Source organism: Bubalus kerabau, chromosome 1 (assembly GCF_029407905.1).
Source record: "Bubalus kerabau isolate K-KA32 ecotype Philippines breed swamp buffalo chromosome 1, PCC_UOA_SB_1v2, whole genome shotgun sequence".
Lineage (NCBI taxonomy): Eukaryota > Metazoa > Chordata > Mammalia > Artiodactyla > Bovidae > Bubalus > Bubalus kerabau.
Genome location: NC_073624.1, coordinates 224,552,377 through 224,578,446, shown reverse-complemented (window position 1 = coordinate 224,578,446; position 26,070 = coordinate 224,552,377). Strand labels below are relative to the sequence as shown.

At 36.9% G+C, this 26,070-nt stretch overlaps 1 long non-coding RNA gene across 1 annotated transcript in view; it reads right to left on the bottom strand.

Annotated features, from left to right (window-relative positions):
* LOC129634781 (uncharacterized) overlaps window positions 1-26,070 on the bottom strand; it is a 50,288-nt gene that overhangs the window by 1,865 nt on the left and 22,353 nt on the right. The window contains exon 2 of the long non-coding RNA XR_008705896.1: window positions 1,023-1,218. This is a non-coding gene — a long non-coding RNA (uncharacterized LOC129634781). The remainder of the gene's footprint in view (window positions 1-1,022; window positions 1,219-26,070) is intronic.

Genomic DNA, 26,070 nt, shown 5'->3' with positions numbered 1-26,070 from the left:
GTTAGAAAAAGAGAATCACCTTGAAAATAGAAATCACAGGGATTCCTCTTTGTTTAGCAAACAGAAGAACATTTTAAAGAATTCTGATGTATATTCCCAAAAAGATACAAGAAGATACTTCATCTATGAAAGTGAAGCTAAGCATTTATTTTGAAAGAAATCTTCTAAAATGAATAAATATTATATAAAGATTTTTTAAAATATTAACATAGATAACAGCAGGTTAGATACTTTCCATAAAGTAACAATGTACATGATAGATGATGATACATGATGCCACAAAATACTAATATGATGGGAAAGATGAGAGAAAAGGTATAAGAATCCCAAAAAGAGATAGAGAATAGAAGAATAAGATAAAAATAATAAATGAAAGACATAACAAAAATTTCTAACTCAAACAACACAAATGTGCAAAATGAACAGGCTCTTTATGTACCATAAAAACGTGTAAGTATAAAGTATTATGAGTATTATATAAAATGCATATAGATGAAAAAATCTTTTGTGTTCATTTAAAGGATTAAAAAAAATCACATAACTAGCCAAGAAGAAAATGCCTGCTAGTTGTACAGCATCCAAAGCACTCTTCTTGAAGAATAAACACTTAAAGATGTATAGCAGCCTTACAGAGATAAATCAAAATAAATATCTCCTAAAGGAAATGGTTATTATATGAGGCTGAACTGTGTGCAATAAAACTAAATTAAACAAGATAACACTGAACTAATTTTTGTCAATATGGTTTTAAATAATTTTAAGTCTTGGCACATCATTCAACAGCTTATAACTAACCAATAATAATATAGGGTTAAAATCCAAACAAGCATGTGGTCATATGAACAAATACTTAGAAGACAGCAAGTGGAAGGGAGAAGTAAAAATTGGACTAAAATTTGTATCTTACACAGTCAACAGTTTTTTAATTTCAGTATAGACTTTTGTAAATAAAAATCTCAAATATATATATATATATATATATTTAATTTAGCAATAACCACCACTAATGGTGAATAACTCACCTGCCAATGCAGGAGACATAAGAGATGCAGGTTCAATCCCTCAGTCAGGAAGATCCCCTGGAGGAGGGCATGGCAACTCACTCCAGTATTTCGCCTGGAGAATCCCACAAACAGAGGAGCCCACTGGGCTAAGTCCATAGGGTCGCAAACAGTTGGACATGACTGAAGTGACGTAGCATGGCACAGCACAGCACAGCTAGAATAAAATATGATATAACCTGTTCCACAAACTTGGGGTTTAACTATGGTCACATGCCTTGTTTTTCCAGTTAACTGCTCTTACCAACAAATGGCCCATTGGCAGGTTTGGTAGCTCCCTTTCAAGACTCTCCTGTCCCCCCAGTATCTACAGAGCCTAGGGATTTACACCCAAGACTTGTCTGAAGGATGTACCTAGTAGAGAACGCCATGGGGTGAGATGTGTAGACCACAGCTATTCCTTCTCACTTCCACAAGGCATTGCTAGTGAAGAGCAGTTATTCACAACCTGGAAAGCACTCTGGCCCACCCCTAGGAGAATTATCCATGGATTCAGATCACTGCACCAGCTGGCCTGATTCATCAATAAATATGATCAGTGCAGATTTGGGCGGAGAGAGTCCTGGCTTGTGTTCCTAGGGTTACAGCTCTTAGCACTCTGCTCTCTGGATTTTTATAACCACATCCCATGAAGCCATCCCCATCCTCCTTGGGAGTGATGATACAGACAGATTCCAGGCCATTCCCTCCTGGACTCAAACATATCCCTCTTCCTCGAGAAAATTATTTTAACTGTTTCAGAGGTTCTTTTAACATGTAGTTTCCCTAGACACATGAGCTTCTCATGTAAACTCTTACGGAAGACCCCTTCAGGAACTCCAAGGAGACTTACAATCCTGAGGAAGCACACCTGGAAAGACTCAATGTGGGTGTACTTTCAAGGTGACTCCCCAAGTGACCTGAGATGATTCTTTGTTCCACCCTTAAAAGAAACACATATGTACATTTGATATAGTCCTACTTAGGGCTTCCCTTGTGGCTCCGCTGGTAAAGAATCTGCCTGCAGTGTGGGAGACCCGGGTTGGATCCCTGAGTTGGGAAGATCCCCTGGAGAAAGGAAAGGCTACCTACTCCAGTGTTCTGGCTTGGAGAATTCCATGAACTATATAGTCCATGGGGTCTCAAAGAGTCGGACACGACTGAGCGACATTCACTTTCACTTACTTTAGATGTATATGCCTCTCCAATAAACATAATAAAAAGAAAATGTGTGTATGTACATATGAGTGTCACATGACAAAAGATATGGCAGGAGAAAAGGCATCAAATTTTAAAAAAAAGAAAAATCTTAAAGTTAAGATGATTGTAATAAAACTAAACTTATCTCCTATCAGAATGAATATAAATGCATTAAATCCCCAAAAAGTAAAGGTCTTACAGATAGGAGGACTAGGATCCCAATAAAAGAACTTACAAAGAAATATTAAGGGAAAAAAACATGGGTTGGCAAAATAAAGTATGATTTAAATCAAGGTAAAAATTTTTAAAAGAAGTCGTTTATATTGACAAAAGTTAAGTATAGAACAAAGAAATTAAAGATGTGAGTCATGAACCTTCAAGTAGAAAATAATATAGAACTGAAATATAGCAATCAAAACTGTCAGAATTACAGAAAGAAATTGGCAGAAACACAAATAAAGTGGAAAAATTTAAAACACCATCATTAGCTTTTGACAGAACAAGCAGAAAAAAATAATATATATAAACAATATATAGAAGTTTCAAATATAATACTTGATTATGTATAGAACAGCTTTTTACACACCAAGAATCCACCTTATTTTCCAAAGATTATGGGACATTTACCAAAATTGGCTACATTCTGTAGCAAAATAAGAACTGTATAAATTCTCCAATGCAGAAATTATATACCACTTTAATAACAATCCAATAAAGGTAGAATTTAACAATGACATATACTTTGAAATGTATCAAAGAAAACTTTTTTAAATAGGAAAATAAAAACTATAATTATGAGCTATTTATAAAATAATGATGACTACTATAATATAGAAAATGGCTAAAAGAAAGAAAGCTATACTGTTGAAACAGATCAATATTTTAAAATAAGTGAAAGGAAATGAAGTGAACTTTTAACCTCAAAATTTAAAAAAGGAACACTAAAATTCCTTTGAGGAAAACAATATGGAAATTGTTAATTAAAAATTCATCAGAAAAAATAAATTCAAAAAGCCATAAAACTGACCTTTTTCTATTTTTCTGGATATGTATATTACATAGTAGATACTTTTCTGTGTAGTGGAATATACATGTAAAGCACATAGGATAAAATAACAAAAACTTTAAATAAAACAGGACAAGTCCTAAAACAAAAGTCCCAAAATATGCCTAAAAAGAAAGAAAAATAAACTGAAAAGAATGACAACATTGGGAATAATAGAAAAAGATGCTGAATAATTGCTTGTAAAAGTAGTCACTTGCTTAAATGGCTTTATAAGTGACAACCATATTTAAGACAGGGATTAACTCCTACTCTCCATCACCTCTCCACTACACCATGGGCAGGGGGTGGAATATAAAACTTTTCATTTCACTTTTTTATTTCATTCATAAAACACATTACAACAAAATCTGATATATTGAACTAGATTTAAAATATTTAATAAAATGTTAGCAAATTAAAATTACTAAGACATTAAAATAATAAAACAGTAAGATACAAGCTGAGTCAGTCTGATGAAAGCTTGAGTTCACCATTAATACTAGATTTGTCAACTTATGACTTAACCTTAGTGAGTCTCCATTTCCTCAAATGTAAAATGATAATAGTACTGAACAGAATTATGGTGAGGATTTTAAAAGACAATATATATGGAAAATAATTTAATAATATTTATTGAGTAAATATGGGTAAACACTCAAATAAAATCTTTTCTTACTGTTAGCTTTTCAAACAAATTTATTTAAGGTATGCAAAAAAGATTTAGTACTAAATGTTTGCTAATACATTTCACCACAGTAATAAGTCAAAAGATAAAATCGTGTGGACATCTTGATATATTCTAAAACAGCACTGATAAAATTTAACGTGTTCTTCATGAAATACTGGGTCCCCAAAATGAGAGATGTACAAGAGGCATTTTATAAACTGAAAATTTACTCATGAAAAAGCAAAAATGCTTCTTAACTCTCTTTTGTTTGAAAATAGTCATTAAGTGAGCATTCCCAATGTCCTGGGATAAACAATAACAGAAAAGAATTTAAATATATATATATATATAAGAATATATTTAAAATTTTATGGAACATAGAAAATAAGACATCTCTAATTTTAATTAAATGAGCATAACTTTGATGCCAAGAGTTCAAAAATAGACAAAGTCAGTCTAAAAACCAACCTAGATGCCATTCTAAAATCTTAAGAAATATATTAGCTGACAGAATTCTGAAATACATTAAAATAATTAGGCACCAAAGCTAAGTGGACTTTACTCCAGAAATGCACGTGGAGTTGAACCTCAAGATATTTATTAAAATACACAACATACCTAAAAAGAAAACTTATGTTTTATCTTCATAGATGCTGAAATATTCATTTAATATAATTCAAAATTATGTCTTAATAGAAAAAATTTTAAGACACAAAAGGATAGGAACAAACTGCTATTTCTTAATATCATAAAATATGTGCCTCTCAACCCCAAAGTAAACATCTCATATAATGAGAAAGCACTTGATGCATCCTCACTTAAAATCAAGAATAAGACAAAGGAGTCCACAGCCACAATTATTATTTTATTATTATTCGACATTGCTCTGGAGGATGAAATTTGCAATTAGGAAGTACAAAAACTAGAGAAACAAAAAAAAATGGAAAGGAGTTAAAATTACAGAGGACATCATGCAAACAATGAGATTATAAGTAAATAAACTGGAAAACAATTACAAACAGTAAAGAGAATTAAATAAAGAGGCAGATTGTACAAATAATACAAGGAATCGATAGTCTTCATACACTATGCCAACAGGTTAGAAGTTAAAGTGGAGAAATAAATCCCATTTAATACTACAACTCCTTCTTCCCTTAAAAACAAAACAAAACACTGTACCTAGGAATGAACTATGTAAGAAGTATGCAGGATCTATATGAAGCAAACTGAAACAGTCTTAAAAGATGTAACAGTGGACTTCAACTAGTTTAAAGGGGTATCATTGTATTGGATAGGAAAACTCACACCATAAAGATACAATCCTTTCTAAAGTAATCTATAAATTCAACTGAACCCAAAAACAAAGCAAAACTCACTAAATTTTGTGAGAGGAGACTAGAAAAAATAATTCTAAAGTTTAAATGGAAAAATAAAGAGGCAAGAATATACAGGGAAATTTTGAAAAAAAAAAGTAATAAGGGAGATCACCTCTATAGTATACAAAAGCAAATCTTAAAAGTAAAATAAGTAAAGCACTATAGTACTGGTAAATGACTAGAGAGAGGAAGTTTTATAGCACATGTACACAATGTATTAGTTACTGAAAAACTGTTCACTGAAATTCCCAGATACTATCTGAACAATAAGTAATTAGTCAGATAAAGATAATGCTCAAGGCTGGCAAGAGTTCAGAGCAATAGAAATAGGCAATTTCATACACTGTGCAAAATTGAAACAAATGGATTCCTTATTACCTGACACTTTAAATAAATTTATACAGTTGAAATCTCTTGTATTTCTGTTTTTTTTAATAGTGTTTAAGAACTAAATAGAGATGTATACAAATGTACTAGAATACTCATCACACCATTATTTAAAGTGGAAACAGACTGATCCAATCAAAATATTCAACAATAGAAAACAGGTAAAATAAATTCTAATAAATAAAACAGACTATTTTATAAGTAAGCTACTGATATGAATAATAAAAAGAAATTCAGTTGAAAATAGGCAAAGAAATGAACAAGAAATTTGTAGACAGGAAAACACAGATGGATAACCAAAACATAAAGACTTTCTTAAACTCATTCATTGGCTTTAGAATATGTCAGATTACATCCATCAGATTTCAAAAAGTTTTAAAAATTGGATTACCTCTGGATTTAACATATGAAAATGAGATAGATCCTCAAGCACTGCTCACAGGAGGCTTAACAGATACAGGTGTTCAAAAACATTATCTGATATCACTTTAGAAATTCAATCTCCATTTGCCTTTTGACTAAGAAATAACACTCCAGGGACAGAGTCCAGAGATATTTTTCCTCAAATCCGTAAGGAAGCTGTACAAGGATATTCCTCACAGCATTATTTATAACTATTAAAACTTCATGGTATTGTTTATAACTGTAAAGGGTCTACCAACTGAGGAAAGAAAAAGTAAAGGGTGATGGGTAATCATTATGGATAATATAAAGCAGCTAAAGGCAGTTAGAAATAAATACATACAGAGATAGATAAATCTTAAAGTATCAGTCTGTCAGTCAGTTCAGTTCCTCAGCATGTCTGACTCTTTGAGACCTCATGAACTGCAGCACGCCAGGCCTCCCTGTCCAACACCAACTCCCGGAGCCTAACCAAACTCATGTCCATTGAGTTGGTGGTGCCATCCAACCATCTCATCCTCTGTTGTCCCCTTCTCCTCCTGCCCTCAATCTTCCCCAGCATCAGGGTCTTTTCAAGTGAGTCAGCTCTTCGCATCAGATGGTCAAAGTATTGGAGTTTCAGCTTCAGCATCAGTCCTTCCAATGAATATTCAGGACTCATTTCCTTTAGAACTGACTGGTTGGATCTCCTTGCAGTCCAAGGGACTCTCAAGAGTCTTCTCCAACACCACAGTTCAAAAGGATCAATTCTTCGGTGCTCAGCTTTCTTTATAGTCCAACTCTCACATCCATACATGACCACTGGAAAAACCAAAGCCTCAACTAGACCGACCTTTGTTGACAAAGTAATGTCTCTGCTTTTTAATATGCTGTCTAGGTTGGTCATAACATTCCTTCCAAGGAGTAAGCGTCTTTTAATTTCATGGCTGCAGTCACCATCTGCAGTGATTTTGCAGCCCAAAAAAATAAAATCAGCCACTGTTTCCACTGTTCCTCCATCTATTTGCCATGAGTATACTGGATTAAAAAAAAAAAAAAAAACTAGAAATGACCCTGATCCTAGGAAATTATAATTTCAATAACTTGGAAAACATATGAAAATTTTATTTTGTAACATTTATAAGACTATTCGCATGTCTAGGGCCCTACTTCAGACACCTAAAGAGAAGGTGTCTACATGAATTGAGGGAGGAGTGGGTTGGAATGTAAATGTAGATCAGTAATGAGAGGGTGTGCAAATTCTGAAAATGATGACGTGCTCTGAATTCTCTGCACCACAGACTTAAGCAAAATTGGAAAAAGCATGATGCTGAAGATGATTTAATGCCAATAGACCATATATGTAATCTAAATAATTTTAAAAATCAAGATACAATACACTATACATAGATTACTTCAAATTTGTTTAAAATACATTATGAATGAACAGAACAAAAGAGTAACAGAATGGTCACAACAATACTCTCTCCGGGTATTTTTCATTCTTCCTTCTTTCCACTTTGCAAATTTTTCACTTTTTGCTTAAAATATTTGATTGTTTTTATAATAAATAGGATGAGGGGTATCTCCTCACTGCCGCCCTTCCTGACCTTCAACGTGGGATAGCTCCTCTAGGCCCTCCTGCGCCCGCGCAGCCATGGTTGGTCCTCCCGGCCACCACCCCTGGCCTCAGGTGTGGGGGCGTGGGGGCGTGGGGTAGCTCCTCCCGCCCGCCAACCCTGACCTCGGATGCGGGGTAACTCCTCTCGGCAGCGCCCCCTGACCTCGGACGCGGGGTAGCTCCTCTCGGCCGTTTCTGCGCCTTCGCAGTCTGGTACTCTCGGCCGCTGCCTCTGACCTCGGACGTGGGGTAACTCCTCTTGGCCGCCGCCCTTTGGGCATGGGGTCCTCCCGGCTTCTGCCCCTGACCTCCGACGTGGGGTGGCTCATTTCGGCCTTGCCGCCTGCACTTTAGCATGCCCGTCACAGCCGCCAAATTCAGACGTAAATTGAAGACAGTAGGGAAAACCACTAGACCATTCAGGTATGACCTATATCAAATCCCTTATGATTATACAGTAGAAGTGAGAAATAGATTTAAGGGCCTAGATCTGATAGATAGAGTGCCTGATGAACTATGGAATGAGGTTCGTGACCTTGTACAGGAGATAGGGATCAAGACCATCCCCATGGAAAAGAAATGCAAAAAGCAAAATGGCTGTCTGGGGAGGCCTTAAAATAGCTGTGAAAAGAAGAGACGTGAAAAGCAAAGGAGAAAAGGAAAGATATAAACACTGAATGCAGAGTTCCAAAGAATAGCAAGAAGAGACAAGAAAGCCTTCTTAAGTGATCAATGCAAAGAAATAGAGAAAAACAACAGAATGGGAAAGACTAGAGATCTCCAAGAAAATCAGAGATACCAAAGGAACATTTCATGCAAAGATGGGCTCGATAAAGGACAGAAATGGTATGGACCTAACAGAAGCAGAAGATATTAAGAAGAGATGGCAAGAATACACAGAAGAACTGTACAAAAAAGATCTTCACGACCCAGATAATCACGATGGTGTGATCACTGACCTAGAGCCAGACATCCTGGAATGTGAAGTCAAGTGGGCCTTAGAAAGCATCACTACGAACAAAGCTAGTAGAGGTGATGGAATTCCAGTTGAGCTATTACAAAACCTGAAAGATGATGCTGTGAAAGTGCTGCACTCAATATGCCAGCAAATTTGGAAAACTCAGCAGTGGCCATAGGACTGGAAAAGGTCAGTTTTCATTCCAATCCCAAAGAAAGGCAATGCCAAAGAATGCTCAAACTACTACACAATTTCACTCATCTCACACACTAGTAAAGTAATGCTCAAAATTCTCCAAGCCAGGCTTCAGCAATATGTGAACCGTGAACTTCCAGATGTTCAAGCTGGTTTTAGAAAAGGCAGAGGAACCAGAGACCATATTGCCAACATCTGCTGGATCGTGGAAAAAGCAAGAGAGTTCCAGAAAAGCATCTATTTCTGCTTTATTGACTATGCCAAAGCCTTTGACTGTGTGGATCACAATAAACTCTGGAAAATTCTGAAAGAGATGGGAATACCAGACCACCTGACCTGCCTCTTGAGAAACCTATATGCAGGTCAGGAAGCAACAGTTAGAACTGGACATGGACCAACAGACTGGTTCCATATAGGAAAAGGAGTTCGTCAAGGCTGTATATTGTCACCCTGTTTATTTAACTTATATGCAGAGTACATAATGAGAAATGCTGGACTGGAAGAAACACAAGCTGGAATCAAGATTGCCGGGAGAAATATCAATAACCTCAGATATGCAGATGACACCACCCTTATGGCAGAAAGTGAAGAGGAACTCAAAAGCCTCTTGATGAAAGTGAAAGTGGAGAGTGAAAAAGTTGGCTTAAAGCTCAATATTCAGAAAATGAAGATAATGGCATCCGGTCCCATCACTTCATGGGAAACAGATGGGGAAACAGTGGAAACAGTGTCAGACTTTATTTTGGGGGGCTCCAAAATCACTGCAGATGGTGACTGCAGCCATGACATTAAAAGACGCTTACTCCTTGGAAGGAAAGTTATGACCAACCTAGATAGCATTTTCAAAAGCAGAGACATCACTTTGCCAACAAAGGTTCGTCTAGTCAAGGCTATGTTTTTTCCTGTGGTCATGTATGGATGTGAGAGTTGGACTGTGAAGATGGCTGAGCACTGAAGAATTGATGCTTTTGAAGTGTGGTGTTGGAGAAGACTCTTGAGAGTCCCTTGGACTGCAAGGAGATACAACCAGTCCATTCTGAAGAAGATCAGCCCTGGGATTTCTTTGGAAGGAATGATGCTAAAGCTGAAACTCCAGTACTTTGGCCACCTCATGTGAAGAGTTGACAGATTGGAAAAGACTCTGATGCTGGGAGGGATTGGGGGCAGGAGGAGAAGGGGACGACAGAGGATGAGATGGCTGGATGGCATCGCTGACTCGATGGACGTGAGTCTCAGTAAACTCTGGGAGTTGGTGATAGACAGGGAGGCCTGGCGTGCTGCAATTCATGGGGTCACAAAGAGTTGGACACGACTGAGCGACTGATCTGATCTGATATGATAATAAATAGGAACAGTAACTCCAAGAAAAAAACTGTGAAACTGCACAAAGTGATTAGAAAAGAACATCTAGTTTCAAATCCTAGTTCTCTAGTCTCTAGTCTACCAGCTCAGCAATCAGGGACCTACATTTTTAAACTACACTCTTTGTGTCTGAAAAATGGGTGCAGCAATGCATTCATTACACCTCAGGATTGTTTTAGGGAATATTCAAGGTAGTACAAGTGGCATTATTTATAATCCATAAATTTAAAGGTATGTGAGTCCACAATTCTTTATCTGAAACATCTGGGATTGGCTATTCATCAGAATTCAGAATTTTTTCTGTTTTAAAGACATAATAGTCAAAGGCTTTTTCTGCATCTATTGAGATCATCATATGGATTTGATCTTTCAATTTGTTAATATGGTGTATCATGTTGATTGATTTGTATATATTGAAGAATCCTTGCATTCCTGGGATAAACCTGATGAGCACAGTGTATGAACTTTTAATGTGTTGTTGAATTCTGCTTGCTAGAATCTGTTGAGGATTTTTGCGTCTATGTTCATCAGTGATATTGGCCTGTAATTTTTTGTGTGCATTGTCTTTGCTTGGTTTTGGTATCACAATGATTGTTGCCTTGTAGAATGAATTTGCAAGTGTTCCTTCCTCTGCAATTTTTGGAAAGAGTTTTAGAAGGATAGTCACTAGCTCTTCTCTAAATGTTTGATAAAATTCACCAGTGAAGCCATCTGGCCCTGGGTTTTTGTTTTCTGGAAGATTATTGATCAATTTTGATTTCAGCATTTGTAATTAAAAAATTACAAAAAATATTTGTAAATTAAAAAATAAAAATTTGTAATTAAAAATTAAAAAAAATAATTTTTATTTCTTCCTGGTTCAGTTTTGGAAGATTGAACTTTTATAAGAATTTGTCCATTTCTTCCAGGCTGTCCATTTTATTGCCATACAGTTGCTCATAATAGTCTCTTATAATCCTGTGTATTTCTTCACTGTCTGTTGTAACTAACCTCAACATAGTAAAGGCCACATATGATAAACCCAAGAAAACATTATTCTCAATGGTGAAAAACTGAAAGCATCCTCTCTAAGTTCAGGAACAAGACAAGGGTGCCCACTGTCACTGCTATTATTCAACATAGTTTTTGAAGTCCTAACTATAGCAATCAGAGAAGATAAAGAAACAAAAGGAATCCAGATCGATAAAAAAAAGAAGTAAAATTCTCACGATTTGCAGATGATGTGATACTATACATAGAAAACCCTAAAGATACTATCAGAATATTACTAGTGCTAATCAGTAAATATAGCAAAGTTGCAGGATACAAAATCAATACTCAGAAATCACTTGAATTCCTACATACTAACAATGAAAAATCAGAAAGAGAAATTAAGGAATGAATCCCATTCACCACTTCAACAAAAAGAATAAAATATCTAGGAATAAACCTACCTAAGGAGACAAAAGAACTGTATACATAAAATTACAAAGAACTGATGAAAGAAATCAAAGATGACATAAACAGATGGAGAGATATTCCATGTTCCTTGTCAGAAGAATCAATATTGTGAAAATGACTGTAACACAAAGGCAATCTGCAAATTCAATGCAATCCCTATCAAATTACCAATGGCATTGTTCACAGAACTAGAACAAAAAAATTTCACAATTCATAAGGAAACACAAAAGACTTCGAATAACCAAAGCAATCTTGAAAAAGAATGGAACTGGAGGAATCAACCTTCCTGAATTCAAGCTATACTACAGAGCCACAGTCATCAAGACAGTATGCTACTGGCACAAAAAACAGAAATATAGACCAATGGGACGAGACAGAAAGCCCAGAGACACACCCACGCACCTATGAGTACCTTATTTTTAACAAAGGAGGCAAGAATATACAATGGTGCAAAGATAGCCTCTTCAGTAAGTGGTGCTGGGAAAACTGGACAGCTACATGTAAAAGAATGAAATTAGAACACTCCCTAACACCATACGCAAAGGTAAACTCAAAATGGATTAAAGACCTAAATGTAAGACCAGAAATTATAAAACTCTTAAAGGAAATCATAGGTACAACACCCAATGACATAAATCAAAGCAAGATCCTCTATGACCTATTTCCTAGAGTAGGGAAATTAAAACAAAAATAAACAACTGGAAGCTTTTGCACAGCAAAGGAAACCATAAGCAAGGTGAAAAGACAACCCTCCAGAGTGGGAGAAAATAATAGCAAATGAAACAACTGACAAAGGATTAATTTCCAAAATATACAACCAGCTCAAGCAGATCAATACCAGAAAAACAAACAATCCAATCAAAAAGTGGGAAAGAGACCTACACAGACATGTTTCCAAAGATGACATATAGATGGTTAACCAACACATGAAAAGATGCTCAACATGGCACATTATTACAGAAATGCAAATCAAAACTACAATGAGATATCACCTCATACCAGTCAGAATGACCATCATCAAAAAGTCAACAAATAATAAATGTGGAGAGAGTGTAGAGAAAAATGAATGCCCTTGCACTGTTGGTGGGAATGTGGACTGATACAGCCACTGTGGAAGATGGTATGGAGATTCCTTTAAAAAAACTAGGAATAAAACCACCATTAAGACCCAGCAATCCCACTTCCAGGCATATACCCTGAGGAAACCAAAACTGAAAAAGACACATGTACCCCAATGTTCATTGCAGCACTGTTTACAATAGCTAGAACATGGAAGCAAACTAGATGTCCATTGACAGATGAATGGATGGGGAGCACATGTATACCTGTGGCGGATTCGTTTTGATGTTTGGCAAAACTAATACAGTGTTTGAGGTTTAAAAATAAAATAAAATTAAAAAAAAAAAAAAGAAGAAGCTGTGGTACATATATACAATGGAATATTACTCAGCCATAAAAAGGAATGCATTGAGTGAGTTCTAATAAGGTGGATGAATCTAGAGCCTATGATACAGAGTGAGGTAAGTCAAAAAGAGAAAAATACCATTTACTAACACATATATATGGAATCTAGAAGGAGGGTACTGATGAAATTATTATCAGGGCAGCAATGGATAGATATAAATATATCTATATTTATATATCTATCTATCTATATATAGATATCTATATATCTATCTATATCTATATATAGATATAGATATAAAGAACAGACTTTTGGACATGGAGTGGGGGAGGAAGGAGAAGGTGAGATGTATGGAGACAGTAACATGGAAATTTATATTACCATATGTAAAATAGACAGCTAATGGGAATTTGCTGTATGACTCAGGGAACTCAAACAGGGGCTCTGTGACAATCTAGAGGGGTGGGATGGGGAGGGAGATGGGAGGGAGGTTCAAGAGGGAAGGGACATTTGTGTATCTATGGCCAATTCATGTTGATGTTTGGCAGAAATCAACAAAATTCTTTAAAGTAATTATACTTCAATTAAAAAAATTTTTTTAAATTTTAAATAATACATAAAAAGACATAATAGTGTAGAAGAATATGTTACATGCAATCCTAACTAGGGTTGAGAGAACCATCTTGGAATTACATTTTTCTTCCATAAAAATATTAATCTTCTCACTAAGAGATAAAGTATGTAGATAGCCCCAGCTCAGTTCAGGTTAACGTGTTATTGACAAACTAGTTCAAGTCACCTCAGGTTTTGCCACCAAGTAAATTACAAAACCATTTGATTTTCAGAACTTTTTTTTGGTATCAGAATTGCAGATAAGCAAATGAAACATAATCTCACTGTCTCGTCTATATGAAATTAGAACTCAGCATTTTTACATAAATTTATCTAGCTAGAGACCTACATGCTTCAAGAAAACTGGAAATAGAATTTATTTCAGAATTGGAAGTTGGCAAGTAGATAGGGAAAAATTGGAAGTGAAAAATACATCATGTGATAAAGGAAACAAAGCTAAGTAGGGAGGTATAAGACTCTTGATAAGAAAAGACTTGATGACCTTAATGTTGAGACTAAGTTAATCAGGGAGGAAGAGAAATAAGAAGACTGTGCCGGGTGGGGACTTTCAGAGTTCCAAGCCTTGAATAGGTATAAAACTCGAGGAAGTGGATTCTAGGCTTCATGGTTCCCAAGCTCTCACAGCCATGCTTAATTGCTCATTTACCCTCCCAGAAGTGAATCCTGGCTTTTCCATTGAGCAATATTGTCAACTGTCACAGTTGCCAAGCCAACAGATGGTGTGGGCCTGAGTTACCAGTAGTTTCCAAGTGTAAAAATATAGTCATTTAGATGTTTTTGGTGTACATCCATTTCCTCATTAATCTTCCAAGTGCAGCTGCAAATGGATAATTTCCACGTGAAACACAGTGGCACTCTCGCCACCTTCATTCACATACTTTTGGATCACCTGCCATGTCCCCAGTACTAGGCTACACCTGGAAGTGAGCAAACAACACAAAGTCCCTCTTGTATTTTTCTCTTATTATTTAGCGATTCTGTTTTATCTCAAAAATACATAAAGCTTTCTGAGAAAGGGTGCTATACTTACTTTTTTTAATCCCAGAAAACACAGGGCATCATTCATTACACAAGAATTAAGGAATCCTTCTAGGAGGATGGTAGAAATAGGTAGAGGTAGCTAAAAAGACAGAGAAGGCAATGGCACCCCACTCCAGTACTCTTGCCTGGAAACTCCCATGGGCAGAGAAGCCTGGTAGGCTGCAGTCCATGGAGTCGCTAAGAGTCGGACACGACTGAGTGACTTCACTTTCACTTTTCACTTTCATGCATTGGAGAAGGAAATGGCAACCCACTCCAGTATTCTTGCCTGGAGAATCCCAGGGACAGGGGAGCCTGGTGGGCTGCCGTCTATGGGGTCACACCGAGTTGGACACGACTGAAGTGACTTAGCAGCTTAGCAGCAGCTAAAAAGATACAAACTTTCAGCTCCAAGTTGAATAAAGTACAAGGATCTAATATATAATAGGGTGACTACAGTTAACAATGCTGTACTTTATAATTGAAAACTGCTAAGAAAGTAAAGCTTGCATGGGTGAGTGCCCAGTTGTATCTGACTAGATGGGAGGGAAATGCTTTCACAATGTGAAGATACATCAAACCATCACAATGTATATTTTACATATCTTAGTTTTTTATTTCTCAATTATAACTCAATAAAGCTGAAAAAAGTAATTCTTAGGTTGATTTAAAGTAAAAACTAATTTGTAAGAAGTGCTGACATTCCCTCCCCACCTCCCCCCAAAAAAGGTACACACACAAACAAGACAGAAACAAAAGCTGAAAGAATGACTCTACAAATTATAAAACCAAATATAAATGGTTATTGAATCGTTCACTACTTTCGTTTTGTAATCATTATTAAGAACAAGTGAAAGCTATAAATCTGTCCATTACTTCCTACCTTGAGGCTAGCAAGAGTCTGAAATTAGAATCTGTGCCACAAATGCCTCCTTCCTCCAATTTATCTGAAAACTTCTGACCAAATTAATCTCCCTCAAGTACATATCCAATTTCTCCAGCTTAAAACAAACAGTTTCTACTACCCATGTAAAAACATTTTTTAAATCACTGTCTAGCAGTTTTTCATTATCTTGCACCATAATGCCCTCCCAAAAGATTCCTAACTGATACATTAACCTCTATTGACTCGAATTTGGACTTTGAGATGAAAACAATTTGAAAAGCACAGGCTTTCCTAAGCATGAACACCCAAACCTTAGCCTATTTGCAATTAAGAAAAAAAGTAATAAAAGCAACTAATATTTTTTGATCTCACATTATATGCCAGACATCAAGTTAAGCCCCTTATATCACTGTTATGTAACCCTGGATAGTATCAGGGTTGCCCCCACTTTCCAAGTGGGAAATCTGAGGCTCAGAAACTGAGTAACTTGCCAAAGCATACAGAGATAGTAAGTGCTAGAACCTGGCTCGGAGAAGGCAATGGCAACCCACTCCAGTACTCTTGCCTGGAGAATCCCATGGAAGGAGGAGCCTGGTGGGCTGCAGTCCATGGGGTCGCTAAGAGTCGGACATGACTGAGCGACTTCACTTTCACTTTTCACTTTCATGCACTGGAGAAGGAAATGGCAATCCACTCCAGTATTCTTGCCTGGAGAATCCCAGGGACAGAGGAGCCTGTTGGGCTGCCGTCTATGAGGTAGCACAGAGTCGGACATGACTGACGCGACTTAGCAGCAGCAGCAGCAGCAGCAGACCCTGGCTATGAACCCAGACGATATATTCAAATTTCTCTGCAATTTTTCTGTGTCTATTGCAGAAGCAGAAATATCCACTGCCTTTAATCTTTTTCTTTCTAAGCAATTAGATGACACCAAGAGCCCCTTTAATTAAAAAAAAAAAAAAAAGATAACATTGCCTCTTGCCTTTAAACATTTTAATCAATCCTTTATGAGTGATATGACTGCTTTAAAAATCTCCATTTGAAGAAATAGAGGAATATGAAAAGGAAAAAAAGAAAAGGCAACATGGGCATCTTTTGAGTCCAATCATCCCGGTTAGTCTGACCACTGGCAGTTTAATGAATTGTGTTTTGTTGGTGGTGCTAGAAAAATTAGAACTTTAAACACACAACTCTAAGATCAGAATTCTCATAATTGCTGACTCATCCTGTATCATGAATCTGAAAGAATACCTAAAATTGTTTGTCTAGTTCAGCAACTCCTATTATTTTTTTTTCTGTTTTTTTTTTTTTATCTCCTACTTCAGTCACAACAGCTTAGAAGATAAAATAAATGTGCTATATAAATCTGGCAAAATATCCTCAAATAGTTTATGACAATTAAGAGCTCTGATATCATTGTTCTCACTATGAAATGTCCTTTCTTTACAATATAGACACTCTATTGCTAGATACTGTTATTCCTGACAGCATAGATAATATTCGCCATTCTAACAGTGGCTATGACAGTAGCTGGCACAGAGTAGGCACTCACTCACATATATATGGGGAAAAAGAAGACCAAGTGGTATCACACTAATGATACCCATGAGCTGTCCAGCCAAATCATTCTTTCTCTGATACAGCCATTAAGAGACAGTTTGTGCCACTTGCTTTCCTTGTCAATTTCAGAAATTTTAAAACACACTCAAAGATCCACTAGTTGTTAGTTTTAGCTTTTCAAAGATAGTTTTTTATTAAAGTACAGTTGCTGTAGATCATTATGAGTTATAAGTGTACAATATACTCATTCACTTTTTAAAGGTTACACTCCATTTATAATTATAAAATATTGGCTATGTTCCCATGTTGTACGATATATCCTTGGAGTTTATTTTTATATAATTTGCACCTCTTAATCCACCATCTTCGTATTGTCCCTGCTCCATTTCCTCTTCCCACTGCCACGAGTCTGTTCTCTGTGTCTGTGAGTCTGCTTCTTCTTTGTTATGTTTACTAGTTTGTTATATTTTGTAGATTTCATATATAAGTTATATCATACAGTATTTGTCTTCCTCTGACTTATTTCACTTAGTATTATATACTCCAGGTCCACCCATGTTGTTGTAAATGACAACATTTAATCCTCTTTTGTGGCTGAGTAGGAGAAGGCAATGGCACCCGACTCCAGTACTCTTGCCTGAAAAATCCCATGGATGGAGGAGCCTGGTGGGCTGCAGTCCATGGGGTCGCTAAGAGTTGGACACGACTGAGTGACTTCACTTTCACTTTTCACTTTCATGCATTGGAGAAGGAAATGGCAACCCACTCCAGTGTTCTTGCCTGGAGAATCCCAGGGATGGCAGAGCCTGCTGGGCTGCCGTCTCTGGGGTCGCAGAGTCGGGCATGACTGAAGCACATATCTATCTATCTAGTATTCCCTTGTGTGCAGGTGTGTGTGTGTCACATACATACACACAGACACACACACACACCATATCTTCTTTAACCATTCATCTGTTAATGAACACATAGATTACCTCTGTACCTTGGCTTTGTAAATAATGCTGATACGAATATTGGGATGCATGAATCTTTTCGAATTTCTCTATGCTTCTAAAAGTTTTAGTTTCACATTTATGTTTACAGTCCATTTTCAGGTTTTGTGTGAGTTTTGAGTTTTAGTCAGAAGTCCTTTTTTTCTTCTTTTTTTCTCCTCTTTCTGTGGTGTCTAGTTGCTTCAGCACCATTTGTTGAAAAGATTATCCTTCCTCCACTGAATTGGTTTTGCACCTTTATCACAACTCAATTTGGCATATTGGTGTAGGGCTATTTCTGGGTCACTCTATTGACCTATGGGTCTACCCCTCAGCCAGTGCCACACTGTCTTGATTACTCTAGTTATGCAACAAGACTTACCATTGGGTACAATGATTCCCCAACTTTATTCTTTATCATAATTTCTTTAGCTATTCTGTTTAGGTCCTATTTCTTTTCATGTACATTTGTAATAATATTGACAATTTCTACAGAAAAGTTTGTTGAGTTTTTTTAATTTATTTATTTTTTATTGAAGGAATATTGCTTTACAGAATTTTGCTGTTTTATGTCAAACCTCAACATGAATCAGCCATGCTACTGCTGCTGCTAAGTTGCTTCAGTCGTGTCCGACTCTGTGCAACCCCATAGACAGCAGTCCACCAGGCTCCCCCGTCCCTGGGTTTCTCCAGGCAAGAACACTGGAGTGGGTTGCCAGTTCCTTCTCCTATGCATGAAAGTGAAAAGTGAAAGTGAAGTCGCTCAGTCGTGTCCAACTCTTAGCGACCCCATGGACTGCAGCCCAACAGGCTTCTCCGTCCATGGGATTTTCCAGGCAAGAGTACTGGAGTGGGGTGCCATTGCCTTCTCCGATGAATCAGCCATAGGTATACATATATCCTCTCCGTTTTCAAACTCCCTCCCATCTCCCTCCCCATCCCACCTCTCTAAGTTGATACAGAGTCCCTGTTTGAGTTTCCTGAGCCATACAGCAAATTCTCATTGGCTATTTATTTTACATATGGTAATGGAAGTTTCCATGTTACTCTTTCCATAAATTTCACCCTCTCCTCCACTCTCCCCATGTCCATAAGTCTATTCTTTATGCCTGTTTCTCCATTGTTCCCCTGTAAATACATTCTTCAGTACCATTTTTATAAATTCCGGATTTTAATGGGAATTGCATTAAACCAATACATATATTTGGGGAGAATTGACAACTTCACTATCTTGAGGCTTTAATTACTTTTATATATTGTATTGTTTATCTATTATCTATAATAAGATGCTTTTTGATTTCCACAAACTCTAGAAGAATGAAACTGTCATTACTACATCAAGATGAGTGTCTTCAAAACAGCAATATTAAGAAGATCAACTTTGTTTCAGCCCAGTCAATCAAAAGTCTTGCTGAACAATTGAGGTCATGGAAATGTTTGGCCAAACTGTTTCTGTTATCAAAAAGCATACTTATTAAATGCCTCACCTTTTATAAAATAGCATTAAAAGGTTTCTCTTAAAGGCAGAAAGAGCTAAAGGTCAATATATTGTTTATATTTCTAAAACCCTTTATCTTAAGGTGGTTAAAAGAAAGACTACTAATATGGAAACAAATTATCCATTGCCAGGAAAATTAGTATTTTTCCTTCTTTTTTCCCAATAAAAGGCAAAATAAGTTTAAGTAACCTTTTTTTCAATAATCTATGGGGGAAAGGCTTTAAAATATTTCTGTGGGCTAAGGAGTTGAAGTATGTGCATGCTCAGTCATGTCCAACTCTTTGCAACCCCATGGACTATAGTCTACTAGGCTTCTCTGTCCAAGGGATTCCCCAGACAAGAAGCCTGTAGAAGATTGCCATTCCCTCTTCCAGGAGATCTTTCTGACACAGGGATGGAACCTGGGTTTCCTCCACTGCATGCAGATTGTTTACTGTCTGAGCCACCAGGGTAGCTCAAAATATCTCTATTAGCATATATACACACTGATTTTTCACACACTTGTCAACAAAATACCATATGATGCATTCAGTTGCTTTCTCTCATTTTGGAATCAAGGAAAAAACTAAAATTAAGGCAAGAACTATGGGATAAAACAATGAGTATGTTAACATAAACCAAATATTGTGCTCTTAAGTAAACTATTGAAAGTATTATTAGGTGGTTGTTAAGACAATCAGTATAAGTGGTGGCATAAGGAAATTAGGTTTGATCTGGTTTGCATCGATGCTACAAGCAAAAAATGGAAGTACCACAATCACAGCTACCACATACAATTTTCCTAGCTCTTATCCTCTGACAAGAGCTCCGGGACCCATATTTCAATATCTTCTGGAATAATAAGGTTTGTTTACTCGTATAAGGACCTTCAATTGTCAAACACCCCAATAAACTCAGCATAACTATAATCACATGCATATATTTCTGATTCTTAATTTCATATTGAAATCACAATCCTGAATGCTTATCTCAGCCAGAACACTGCATCATCTTTCACCATTCACATTCAAATATTGACTAAGCCACACAGATTTAAATTCAGGGCCATGATCTGTCAATCCATGATCCACATGTTGCCTGGAAATGTTTTGTTTTTTGTTTTTTTTGACCCTGAGGGTGTTAACCCACACAGTCTTTCACGCCTTAAAATTCAAAAGATTTTGCATAAAATTTGGGTGTCCAATTTCTTTTGAAAAAAAGTCCAATTTGACAGTACTGGGTCTGCACTCCCACCTATAATAATCCCTTATATAATTAGCTAGAAGTGACCATGGCTCCCCTCTTTAGATAGGACAAGAATGTGCCATTTTTTCACAGCTCTTTTCTCTCGTTATGATCTCATACCTAACTGCTTCATACATTAAATTGTCTACCTGGACAGTGTAAGCATTTGAGTTTGAGGCCCATATTATAAATGCATTGATTTTCTTCTGTTTCTTCCTCATTGTCACATTATCTCTAAATAATCCCCTATCTGCAGAAGTTTCTCCATTCTACATATTCTTCACATAGCCACCAGAATTCTGTTACTATACACTTCCATCAAGACTCACCTCTTCTGTAAAGCCTTCTCCAAGGAAATGGGATTGTTCCTTTGTGTTCCTGAAACTTTAAAAATGCTTTTGACATTTTAAAATAACACCAAAAATAAATAAATAAATAAAATACAAAGAAATAAACCCGACCAAGGAGGTGAAACAATATGTTAAGAACTATAAAACATTTAAAAAGGAAATTGAGGATTCAAAAGGAATGGAAAGATATCCCATGCTCTGGGATTGGAGTAATATTATTAAAATGGTAATACCACCCAAAGCAATCTACATTTTTAATGTGATCCATATCAAAATACCTATGACACTTCACAGAACTAGAACAAATAACCCAAAAATTTATATGGAACAATAAAAGATCCAGAACTGTCAAAGCAATCCTGAGGGGGAAAAGAACAAAGCAGGAGGCATAACTCTCTCAGACTTAAGACAATACTAAAAAGCTACCATAATCCAAACAGTGTCAGAGGTACAAAAACGGATATGTGGAACAAAATACAGAGCCCAGAAATAAAGCCACAACCCTACAGTCAATTCTTGCCTCAAAGGAGGCAAGAATATAAAATGGGGAAAAGACAATCTCTTCAGCAAGTGGGGCAGGGAACACTGGACAGTTGCAAGTAAATCAGTGAGGATGGAACACACTCTCATACCATGCACAAAAATGGAGTCAAAATGGCTTAAAGACTTAAAATAAGACAGGATACCATAAAATTCCTAGAAGAGAGCATAGGTACAACATTCTCTGACATAAATCACACCATTGTTTTCTTAGTTTGGTCTCCCACAGCAATAGAAATAAAAACAAAAATAAACCAATAGGACCTAATCAAACTTACAAGTTTTTGCAAAGCAAAGGAAATCATTTTTTAAAAAAAGGAAAAGACAATCTATGGAATAGGAGAAACCATTTGCAAACAAAGTGACCTACAAAAGTTTAGTTTACAAAATACACATTTCAGACAAGGCAACAACAAAAGAACAAACAACGCAATTGAAAAATGGGCAAAAGATCTTGATAGACATTTCTCCAAAGAAGATATACGGATGGCCAGCAGGCACATGCAAAGATGATTAACATCACTAATTACTGCTGCTGCTGTAATTAGTGTCTGACTCTGTGCGACCCCATAGATGGCAGCCCACCAGGCTCCGCCATCCCTGGGATTCTCCAGGCAAGAACACTGGAGTGGGTTGCCAGTTCCTTCTCCAATGCATGAAAGTGGAAAGTGAAAGTGAAGTCGCTCAGTCGTGTCCGACTCCTAGCGACCCCACGGACTGCAGCCCACCAGGCTCCTCCGTCCATGGGATTTTCCAGGCAAGAGTACTGGAGTGGGGTGCCATTGCCTTCTCCTTCACTAATTACTAGAGAAATGCAAATCAAAACCACACCAGTCAGAATAGCCATCATCAAAAAATCTACAACAAATAAAAGGTGGAAAGGGTATGGAGAAAAAGGAATCCTCCTACACTGCTGGTGGGATTTAAGTATGTGCAGCCACTAAACAAAAAACAGTGTGTTAGTTCCTCAGAAAACTAAAAATAGAATTACCCTATGATCCAGCAATCTCACTCCTGGGCATACACCAGGACAAAACATAATTCAAAAATATACATGTGGCCTTCCTCAGTGACCCCGTGTTTAAGAATCTGCTTCCGCATCAGGGGGCATGGGTTCAGTTCTTGGTGGGGCAATTTCTGCATGCCATAGGTATGGCCAAAAAGGAACAAACAAACAAACAAACATGCACCATTATGTTTATAGTGGCACTATTCACAATACCCAAAACACGATAACAACCTAAATGTCCAACAACAGTTGAATGACGAAAGACGATATGGTACATATATACAATGGACTACTACTCTGCCATAAAAAAAGAATGAAATAATGCCATTTGCAACAACAAGGATGCAACTAGAGATTACCACACTATGTGAAGAAAGTCAGAAAGAGAAAGACAAATGTCTATCTACAAAATAGAAACAGACTCACAGACATAGAGAACAGACTGTGTCTGCCACAAGTGGCGTAGGGAAGGACTGGGAGTTTGGGATTCAGTTCAGTTCAGTAACTCAGTCGTGTCTGACTCTTTGCAACCCCATAAACCACAGCACTCCAGGCCTCCCTCTCCATCAGCAACTCCAGGATTCCACAAAAAGCAATGTCCATTGAGACAGTGATGCCATCCAACCATCTCATCCTGTGTCGTCCCCTTCTCCTGCCCCCAATCCTTCCCAGCATCAGGGTCTTTTCCAAATGAGTCAGCTCTTCGCATGAGGTGGCCAAAGTATTGGAGTTTCAGCTTCAACATCAGTCCTTCCAATGAACACCCAGGACTGATCTCCTTTAGAATGGACTGGTTGGATCTGTTGCAGTCCAAGGGACTCTCAAGAGTCTTCTCCAACACCACAGTTCAAAAGCATCAATTCTTCAACCCTCAGCTTTCTTTATAGTCCAACTCTCACATCCATTAATGACCACTGGAAAAACCATAGCCTTGACTAGACAGACCTTTGTTGACAAAGTAATGTCTCTGCTTTTTTAATATGCTGTCTAGGTTGTTCATAACATTTCTTCCAAGGAGTAAAAGTTGTTTAATTTCATGGCTGCAATCACCATCTGCAGTGATTTTGAAGCCCCCCAAAATAAAGTCAGCCACTGTTTCCACTGTTTCCCCATCCATTTCCCATGAAGTGATGGGACTGGATGCCATGATCTTAGTTTTCTGAATGTTGAGCTTTAAGCCAACTTTTTCACTCTCCTCTTTCACTTTCATCAAGAGGCTTTTTAGTTCCTCTTCACTCTCTGCCATAAGAGTGGTGTCATCTGCATATCTGAGGTTATTGATATTTCTCTCAGCAATCTTGATTCCAGCTTGTGCTTCATCCAGCCCAGCATTTCTCATGATGTACTTTCCATATAAGCTAAATAAGCAGGGTGACAGTATACAGCCTTGACCTATTTGGAACCAGTCCTTTTCCTATTTGGAACCAGTCTGTTGTTCCACGTCCAGTTCTAACTGTTGCTTCCTGACCTGCATACAGGTTTCTCAAGAGGCAGGTCAGGTGGTCTGGTATTCCCATCTCTTTCAGAATTTTCTACAGTTTATTGTGATCCACACAGTCAAAGACTTTGGCATAGTCAATAAAGCAGAAATAGATGTTTTTCTGGAGCTCTCTTGCTTTTTCCATGATCCAGCAGATGTTGGCAATATGGTCTCTGGTTCCTCTGCCTCTAAAACCAGCTTGAACATCTGGAAGTTCACAGTTCATGTATTGTGAAGCCTGGCTTGGAGAATTTTGAGCATTACTTTACTAGCATATGAGATGAGTGCAATTGTGCGGTAGTTTGAGCATTCTTTGGCATTGCCTTTCTTTGGGATTGGAATGAAAACTGACCTTTTCCAGTCCTGTGGCCACTGCTGAGTTTTCCAAATTTGCTGGTATACTGAGTACAGCACTTTCATGGCATCATCTTTCAGGATTTGAAATAGCTCAGCTGGAATTCCATCACCTCCACTAGCTTTGTTTGCAGTGATGCCTTCTAAAGCCCACTTGACTTCACATTTCAGTATGTCTGGCTCTAGGCGAGTGTTAGTGATCATACCATCGTGATTATCTGGGTTGTAAAGATCTTTTTTGTACAGTTCTTCTGTGTATTCTTATCACCTCTTCTTAATACCTTCTGCTTCTATTAGGTCCATACCATTTCTGTCCTTTATTGAGCCCATCTTTGCATGAAATGTTCCCTTGGTATCTCTAATTTTCTTGAAGAGATCTCTAGTCTTTCCAATTCTATTGTTTTTCTCTATTTCTTTGCATTGATCTCTTGGATGGATAAACAACAAGGTTCTACAATATAGCACCAAGAAATATATTTAGTATCCTATTAGAAACCACAGTGAAAAAGAATATAAAAAAAAATACACGTGTATAACTGAGTCACTTTGCTGTACAACAGAGATTGGCACAACATTGTAAACCAACAATACTTTAAAAAAAATGTGTTTTGTTTATTTTTGGAAAAACGCTTTCCCTACTCAAGGTTACACAAATGTTGTGTTCTAGAAATTTTAAAGTTTTAGCTTTGACATTTAGGCCTCTGATCCATATCAGCTTTATTTCTTAATATAGATTTTCCAATTATGGAGTAAAATTTTGGTTTCACTTATTTTAATCAGTATGAGATATCGTTTACAATAAAAATATATACCCATTTTTAAGTATACAGATTGATGAGTTTTTATTATCTTATGCTGATTTAAACATTATCACAATCAAGATAAAGAACATGTCCATTACATCAAAAGTTTCCTTTGTAGGCACTCCTTCCCATCAGCTATTTAATATATTTGATCCAGTGTTCCAGCTATTTATAGTGAAAGTGGAAATATACCACTTAGTTAATCATTGCCAGAAGCAGGACCCTCCTAAAATATTTTATTGCTATCTTTATTACAGTATTTATCACATTAATGATTGTTGTTTTACTTTCTGCTCATTTCATTATTGTTGGACCTCCTGAGGGGATGGACACTGCACTAGAACTGCTAATATAATTTTTGATGCATTGTTGGTGCTGACTCAATATCTAAATGTCTGCAATTATATAAAAGATGAATAATAGATTTACTCTTGCAATACTATCCTCAGTTGTCCATGGTTAGATATGATTAATATTTTCATTGTTTCTCATTAAAATCAAATAATTTATGAACAGTTTGTTAAAGAAGGGGCAACCTTTACCAAAGTGTGTAACTTCACAGTCCAAATTCACCCATTCTCTCACACCAATCCAAAGGGCAGGTTAGAAACAGATTCACAGACATACAGAACAGACTTGTGGTTGCCAAGGAGGAGGAGGGT